The sequence below is a fragment of the Bubalus kerabau genome, chromosome 2 (genome assembly GCF_029407905.1).
Source record: "Bubalus kerabau isolate K-KA32 ecotype Philippines breed swamp buffalo chromosome 2, PCC_UOA_SB_1v2, whole genome shotgun sequence".
In the NCBI taxonomy this organism is placed as follows: Eukaryota; Metazoa; Chordata; class Mammalia; order Artiodactyla; family Bovidae; genus Bubalus; species Bubalus kerabau.
The window spans coordinates 4,638,301-4,646,848 of record NC_073625.1 but is presented as its reverse complement, the minus strand read 5'-3'; the positions used below and the strand labels follow the sequence as shown (position 1 = coordinate 4,646,848).

Genomic DNA, 8,548 nt, shown 5'->3' with positions numbered 1-8,548 from the left:
GACCACCCTGATGTTTGTCAAGGTCAAGACAGCAAATGAATTCACATCGTTCAGGTGCAAATTAATTCCATGTGGTTGATGAAAAACATTTGTAAAGTTGTCTTTAAGAAGCCTCTCACTATTGGAGCTCAAAGGTCCCCCTTTAGGCAGATACGGAAGGGACTCTGGTTTGATAGCTAAATGTCACCCTGGGGCTACGCATTTGTGTGGTACAGGAAACACAGAACTCTGGAATCAGCTACTCTGAATGTGGCCACTCTGCAGACTTGGAGGACAGCATCCTCCAGGCAATCGTCCCAAGATCACTTTCAGCATTGTATCCTGGAGAAGGTCTCCAATCTCTAACATCTGACTCCACCTAACATTACATTATCAACTGAATTTAACATCATGCTTTACGTGTGCATCTTTTATATTTCATTAATGGCATATATTACACATGAATCCATGCTGGAGAAAAAAAATACAAAGGTAACTAATGCTCCTTGCTTTTTATAGATAAGAAAGCAGTTTCAGGAATTTTCTTGGTAAATCTTTGGAGAAGTCATAATCCCTTGACTTGACTGGGGGTGAGGGAGGTCACCGATTCCTTTGAGAAGGAAATGAAAGTGTCCTGGTTATTTTCCCTGGAAAATGTTTACTTAAAAGTTCACAAAAAGCACACATTTTACCTATTGGTTTATGTGACAAAATTTAAACCACAGTATATGCTGAAAAGTATCTTAAGTCTCAGTCAATCTAGCCTCCTCCATCAGTCCCCTCTATTTGGCTGGTGAAGGGAAACCGTTGAGCAGTTTATAGTATTATTTGCATAAACCCTGATGGAGTGTATTCAGCTCTGCTTTATAACGAGGTACCATCTCTCAGAGCATCCTCAGCCTTCCACCTCCAGCCTGTTTTCTCCCTGGGACAGCAACAGATGCAGGATTAGGGAAAGCTACCCACAGCCCTCTTTTTTCCTAACCCTAACCTTTTCTTTTTTCCCCTGTTGATGTGTGCTGATGGCTGAACCCACCGTCTGTCTCCCCACAAGCTCTTACTCCCTCAGAGCCCCAGCTGTGCTGCCACTGGACTTGGCCCAGCCTTTTCGGCAGCTCTCCGCCTCTTCATGCCCATGATCCCCGCTGGCAAGCTCTCAGCCACCCTCTCACCTACTTCTACAGATGCATGTCCAGAGTCAAGCGTGAGTCGGAAGTCTCAGCCCCAGAGGCGTGCACCCAGCTGTGAGCAGCCTGGATGGTGGTGCTCCCCACCATCCTCTGTAGGTCAACAGGTGAAAGCCCTGGCTCTGTCTTTACTTCTCCCTTCACCTACTCTAAAATGTTTGACTCTTTTTTCCCCACTTCTCATAGGCCAGAAAATGGTTAGATTTTTCTTTAGTACCCCTGTGTCTGTCCGTGTTGCTTTTTTTTCATTATTAATGCCAATATTTAACTATCCATAAAGAGAAATTCTGATAAAGTCAAATGATGGTTAGCATTAACTACCTGCTTACAGGGATAGGGATGGGTAAGGAGTGGGTAGCATTTGCTAGATGTTTATGATCCACTGAGAAATGCATATAAAGCACTTACGATAGTGATAGGTTGCTGCAGAGCCATGAAAGATGCTGGGATTCCTGGCCTCTGGAGGAGAGGAATCCAAGCCAGGACCAGTGAGGAGGCTTAATCGCTCAGAACTTTTGTGTGACAAAGTTTTACTGACGTATAAAAGAGATAGAGAAAGCTTCTGACATAGACATCAGAAGGGGGCAGAAAGAGTGCCACCCCGCTAGTTTATAGCAAGCTGTTTTATGTCTGTTAGGAAGCTATTAATCAGATAACAGAGACCCCGCCAGGCTGAGGTGAGTTTCACCAGGCCCCTCTCCCACAATGTGCATCTTCGAGATAGGATGGCAAGAGGTGTGTCATCCCCCAGCCATGAAACAATTGATATCAGTGCTGGTTTGCTGGGCTGTTATCAGCCCAAGGTCTCAGAAAAGAAAAAAAGTTAGTCTTAGGTGGAACCATTTTGAAAAAAAGGCAAATTCCAAACCAAATACATAGTTTCATTCACATAGCTTAAGAAAAATATTTCCATAAGAAAAACACATTGGTTAGCTCAAGGTTTTAGAAAAGTTAAGTTCAGCAGAAACCAGGTGTCGTCATGGCAACACAGAATTTTAAGAGAAACCTTTTAATTTTGTATAGAGAAGGAAAAAAACCTGACCCTTGTAGCTTGCTTCCTCCTACTGCTTAAGGGAGAGACAAAAAATGTCTGACACTTGCAGCCTATTTCCTCCGTCTGGAGACCCCTGGCCTTCCTGCCTGTTACCCTCTCAATAGTATCTCATGATACCCACAACTAACCTATAAGTAAGTGTGGGGGTGGGGTGGCCTCCCAGTGGTGCTAGGGGTAAAGAAGCCACCTGCCAGTGCAGGAGATGCAAGAGACATAGGTTCGATCCCTGGGTCAGGAAGATCCCTTGGAGAAGGAAATGGTAACCCACTCCAGTATTCGTGCTAAAGAAATCCCATGAACAGAGGAACCTGGTGGGATACAGTCCATGGGGTTGCAAAGAATCAGACATGACTGAGCCACTCAGCACAGACACATAACCTATAAGGGAGGTGATGTTACTCTTCTCGCTCAGGAGATGGGAAAACTGAAGCACAACCAGGCTAAGCACCGCACCAAGGCCACTCAGCCAGAAAGCAGACAGACAAGATTGAAGTGCAGGCTGTCTGAGCTCCGGAACCCACGGTGCGAATGGATACACACCAGGGATCACCTCTAGCCTGACTGAAATGCAGCCTTGCTTTGAGGATAACCGGGTAAAATGCCATGCAACATCATTGAAAAGTAAAACATACAGTCCTTGGTAGGATTACTTTTTTTGCTCTAGTACTTCATTTGCTTAAAATAAAAATTTATGGGTTATATTGGTCACAATGTTGCAGACAGATTTAAATACACTTAGCTTTTCCACATACATTTTAACCTTAGTGCTACTTTACTTACAAGGGTTAAGCCATAGTTTACTGAGGCTGCTGATGGATATCCATCCCAAAACACCCCTTGTTATCCCCATTTTACAGGTGAAGAGATGGAGGCTCCACAGGGCCCAGTAATGTGTCTAAGGTCACACAGTAGGTAAGTGAACCCAAACCCAAGCTACATCTGTCAGACTCCAGAGCCCCCAGCACCCATCGGACAATAGTGATGAGCTGTGTAGAAGCACCTACACAAACAACTGGACTTTTGTTCAATAACAAGCAACTCTGCCCAGCAACCCATACGCAGGTGCAGGGAGTACACAGCATCGCCTCCAGAGTCATCTGGACCACACCCCACCCCACTGCAGGGATCACAGAGACCGAAACTCACAGGCATATATGCCTCTGGCCACCCTTCTTGCAGGACCGGACACCTGGGTCACTGGGATGAGAGGGAGCCATGCAGACTGGCCCACTGTCTCTCCAGAAGTGCTGACTGCTACCTCCTGGTACAAAGCAAGAGCAGCCGCACTGCGGCTTCTTACGCTCACCAACCTCCAGGGGTCGACGCTAGCATTCTCCAGCATCACTTTCAGTTTGGACAAGGAAGGTGGCCAGCCCCATGAGTTAAGAAGAAAGACTGGAAAAGCCCCAGGTAATGAGGACCGCCTGACAAAATGGAACGAGTGCGCTTGATCTCAGTTCAGGAACAGGCACCAGGGATGCCCACGTGCAAAACGGTCCCAAGGTAGGTAACTGGTGACTTGACCTGTCCCAGCCAGCGCTGGTTTCTCTGAAGTGGACTGGAGGGCCCCTGTGGGCTGCTCACAAGTCCAAGAATCCCGTCACCATTCTGTCTCTCTCTGCTTGGGTGGGGGGCCTTGGGTGAGGCTTTATGAACCTCCACCAAGGGCATATCCTGGCATCAGCCCAGAACAGCAGTTTCCTGGTGATCTGGAGAGCTCCCCAGGGATGCCTCATGCCTTTAGCCCTCGCCCAGCAGGAAGTCTGAAAACTCCTCCTTTGGGGCTGAGAGGAGAAAAGAGAAGACCCTGCCACCCACTAAAGGGCCCGAGAAGTCGGGAACAAACAGAGCTAAGCTGCTCCCACCCAGAGGTCTCCCCTCTAACCTCACGTGGGATATTCCAACTGTGGAGGGGCTATTTCAAACGCAGGCCGTGACAAATTCAAGGGGAACCCCCAGTTATATCAGAGCCCATGCCCTTTGGACGCCTCCTGTTTGAGTCTTTTGAGGAATCCATTAACTGTTTGGTGCTGGTTCCAAATTTCCTGAACCAGAACTCTTCCCAGGCTCAAATCTTGTGGCCTCTGGATGCCTACAGATCACTCCAACCACCTCACTGCTAGTTGGAAACAAATCCCTACACCTTGAAAGCAGAACATCTAAGATAAGGGAACCAAATGTCCTCCATACAGAAGGACAGCCTGTTAGCATGCATCCCGGCAGAACTGGAAGTTTGGGGGGTATCACTCCCTGACCCCAAAACATGTAACCTTCCTTTGTAACACAGACCAGCCCTGAGAGATGAGACAGTTGGCCCATCAATTGGTCTCTAAGTTTTGTTGCTTCTGATTGCCTTGCTCTGCATGCAGTAACCCCGAGTGATAAGTTAAAGTCAAGTGCGTTTGGACTCCTGCCTGGTAGACCTACCCACCCCCCACCCCAGGCACAAGAGAAGGAACATCTGAGCCCCCTTGAAATGGAACAACTCAAGCAAGCATCCCCGCCCCCAGATGGGAAGAAACCACGAGAGCCTCACAGAAAATGGGAACAGGTGCTGCCCACCTACACTCCTGGTTGGCCCTGTCCCCACTTGGAACAGGAGGCCAGCTGATCCTAAAACTCTGAAAACTGGCAGCCGCAAGCTCAGCTCACTCCTGAGCGGGACAGAGCGCACCTGGTGACTGACCACCCGTCTGCCCGAAGCTTCAGGCGCCACTCCATGGGGACATCACACTCGAGGGCAGAGGCCCGGAGCCCCAGCTGCCAGACGCCACCTGGGGCAACGACCCCTGGACTGCCTGTGCAAAACCCCTCTCTGACCTGAAACTCCTCTTCCAAAAAACCACCACCATGTGACGGGGGACATGCAGGCCATGCTGGTGACCCTGGGCAGCAGGGCACCCCTACCCCCAGGAAAAAGACCGAGAAGCCTTCACTTAGGAAAAAATCTAACACATGGCTGTCTCTTGCTAACACTGGGTCCACACATCCTAAGTCATCTGGAGACCTTCCTCTCTAAAACTTCAACGGGTGGGCACTCAGGGCCCCAGTGCTGAGGCCTGGTAACACACACACACGTCTGATGGCAGATGGGGGGAGCTCCGCTGGTCTCCAGGTGGTTGGGATGCCAACTCCCAGCTCCCCAAAACCATGGGACACTGTTTGGACCTTCGACCCTCAAGAATGAGGAGTTGGATGAAAAACACAGGAGTTTTTATCAACGGCAAAGCCCATTCACAGTTCCAGAGAGACGCGGGTAATACAGTAAAGTCTAACATTGCTCCTCCTTGGTGCCAAGTCTACTTGCAGCTGTTGACAGGAGGCTGAGGGCAGAGGCCTTGCCCAGGGCCCTTCTGACCAGAGTCCTGGGTGTGAAACAGCCGCGCGGACACCTCAGCTCTGGACACTCAATGCAAGACGACGGCAGCGGGGCCAAGGATACAGACCCCGCAAGGCCTCGCGAGAACTCCGGCCGCCGGCCCCGCTGACGGGTCCGGTAAAGTAGCCCCACCTGTGGCCTGCTTGGCAGACGCTGTGCTCGAGAGCGGGACTCCCGCCTCTGCAGGCCCAGAAAGAAGAGCACAGCTTCCCCTCTGCTTCTGGAAAAGAGATAGTGGGTCTTGAGTTTCCTGGAATTCTCCCTTCTCCCTTTAACTGTGAGAGACTAAACTAAGGAACTTCAACGTCAGCCATGGTCAGGGACTGACAAGTGAGAAACGCCTGCAGGCTCAGGCTCAGCACCAAACAGGAAGAGGGAAAAGTCACCAGCCTTCTTGAACCGCTGTGGTCAGCGCCCGGGAGGCAAGTGCTGTTACATCGGCGCTATTACACCTACGGAGAGCGATGACGATCTAAATGTCTGCCAAGAGAGGAATGCATAAAGGTGTGGTGTGTGTATATATATATATATATATAGTGTGTGTGTGTGTGTGTGTGTGTGTGTGTGTGTTCAGTCATTGACTTGTGTCTGACCCTTTGCAACCCCATGAACTGCAGCCAGCCAGGCTCCTCTGTCCAAGGAATTTTCCAGGGAAGAATACTGGAGTGGGTTGCCATTTCCTATGCCATTGTGTGTGTGTGTGTGTGTATACATACATACACATACAATGCAATACTACTCAGCCGTAAAAAGAATGGGATAATGCCATTTGCAGCAACGTGGATGGACCTAGAGATTATTATATTAAGTGAAGGAAGTCAGAGAAATACAAATATCACATGATATCATTTATATGTGGAATCTAAAAAAAAAAAACCACGATACAAATGAACTTATTTACACAACAGAAACAGACTCACAGACTTAGAAAACAAACTTATGGCTACCAAGGGAGGAAGTGGGGGATGGGGGCAGGGAGGGATAAATTAGGAGCTTGGGATTACTATATACACACTACTATGTATAAAATAGATAATCAACAAGGACCTACTATATAGCACAGGGAACTCTACTTAAAATTCTGTAATAACCTATGGGGAAAATAATCTGAAAAAGAATATATATATATATATATATATATATGCACATATGTGTGTGTGTGTTGATGTATAACTGAATCACTTTGCTATATACCTTAAACTAACATGACATTGTAAATTAACTATATTTCAATAAAATTTTTTAAAGATACTAAGTGCAACACATCAAAAGAAAAAAGAGTAATGACCTCTCAGGAATGAAAAGAGTGCATCCAGGTCAAGACAAGGAGAGGTGAAGCATAGTCACACGTGGGTTGCCTGAGCTGTACACCATTTTCATCTGGTCATGCAGAGTTGTTGCGAACATAGTCACAGTATCTTCTACTGTTCACACAATAACTTTGAATGGGCTACACAAACACTTATTATTAAAGATTTTTTCATGACAATCCAAGAAATTTTGAGTTCAGATTCTTCTTTTCTTAAGTTCTTATTTAGTCTGAAGCTAACTGCTTTGAATAATCTCCCCAGATTCTCAACAATCCTATTAATAATATGAAACTTTTCTTATTTCCAGAATCCATTTCTATCTTGGACCACATGTTTAAAAAAACTGCAAAAATTAGAATTTGTATCTTTATTGCATATACCTTTAAAATGTGTATGTGCAGATGTAGAAACTTGTACCCATAATTTCATCAACATAAAAATTGACTTGGAAATAATAAAATTATGATTTACACCTGTTATTTCTCGAGCTGATTTTCACCACTTTAACAAAGTAATAAAAAAAAATGTAAACACTGTAGTAATTGGAGGTTGAAAAGCATGAGTTTTTCAAAACATGATTTTTACAAAAAAACTTGACTGTCTCTCCTGCTTTGGTTCATCAAAGTAAACCCTATATGTGAATGCATGAGGTTGGCTTTCTTATCAGTGAATTTCAACCGTCCAGGAAGAAGGACTCAGAGGAAGCAAAACTGCTAAAAGAGGTGACAATGGTTCGTAGCAAGAGCATGCACATCAGCAGTGAAGGGAAAAAGGAAAAACAAGGGAAAAGCCTGCAGCCGAGGGTCCCGAGCACCCACTGTGTGGGCGGACTCTGTACAGCGAGCTGTCACGGAGCGCCGCCCACGGTCGTCACATCTTGTCCTCAGCAGATCATCCCCTTGTCTACTTGCAAAATTCTCAATAATTCCATTATCCAATTAGAGAAGGAAATAAACAGTATCGTCCAGAGGAAATTAGTCAGACATTTCCTGTTTTCCAGCTCAATAAGATCCAGGACTGTCAGCTGTAAAGTGAGGTGAACTTACTACAAAGGGAAGGAGTTGAACCGCAGGCCTGAAGCAAGGTTTCTGTACACACCCTACAAGGCAGGTTAAACTACAAAAGATGAAACAAGAATATGGGCACCTTCCACCTCTCTTATTCTACAATTCTTCTCCCCTCTGTGTAAACACCAGACTGCTTTATACCCATCAACTGAAAGCCCTTCTATGTCCATCTTTATAAATCCCTGTAGTTCAACTGGTAAAGAAACCACCTTCAATGCAGGAGACTTGGATTCGATTCCTGGGTCAGGAAGATCCTCTGGAGAAGGGATAGGCTGCCCACTCCAGTATTCTTGGGCTTCCCTGCTGGCTCAGCTGGTAAAGAATCTGCCTGCAATGCAGGAGACCTGGGTTTGATCCCTAGGTTGGGAAGATCCCCAGGAGAAGGGAACAGCTACCCAGTCCAGCATTCTGGCCTGGAGAATCCCACAGGGTTGCAATTAGTCATATACGACAGAGAGGATTTCACTTTTCATTTTATAAATAACACTAACATCTACTGAGCACATTCTACATGCCAGAGATATCACCAGAGACATCACAATTCCCCAACTATGTTTGGATTCAGTTCAGCT

General features: G+C 46.6%; 1 long non-coding RNA gene across 1 annotated transcript; it reads left to right on the top strand.

Annotated features, from left to right (window-relative positions):
• The first annotated feature begins 5,719 nt into the window (after nt 1-5,719).
• LOC129644583 (uncharacterized) lies at nt 5,720-7,383 on the top strand. The gene is made up of 2 exons (XR_008710848.1): nt 5,720-6,103; nt 6,848-7,383. It is a non-coding gene; the product is annotated as an uncharacterized LOC129644583 (long non-coding RNA).
• The last annotated feature ends 1,165 nt before the right edge of the window (nt 7,384-8,548 follow it).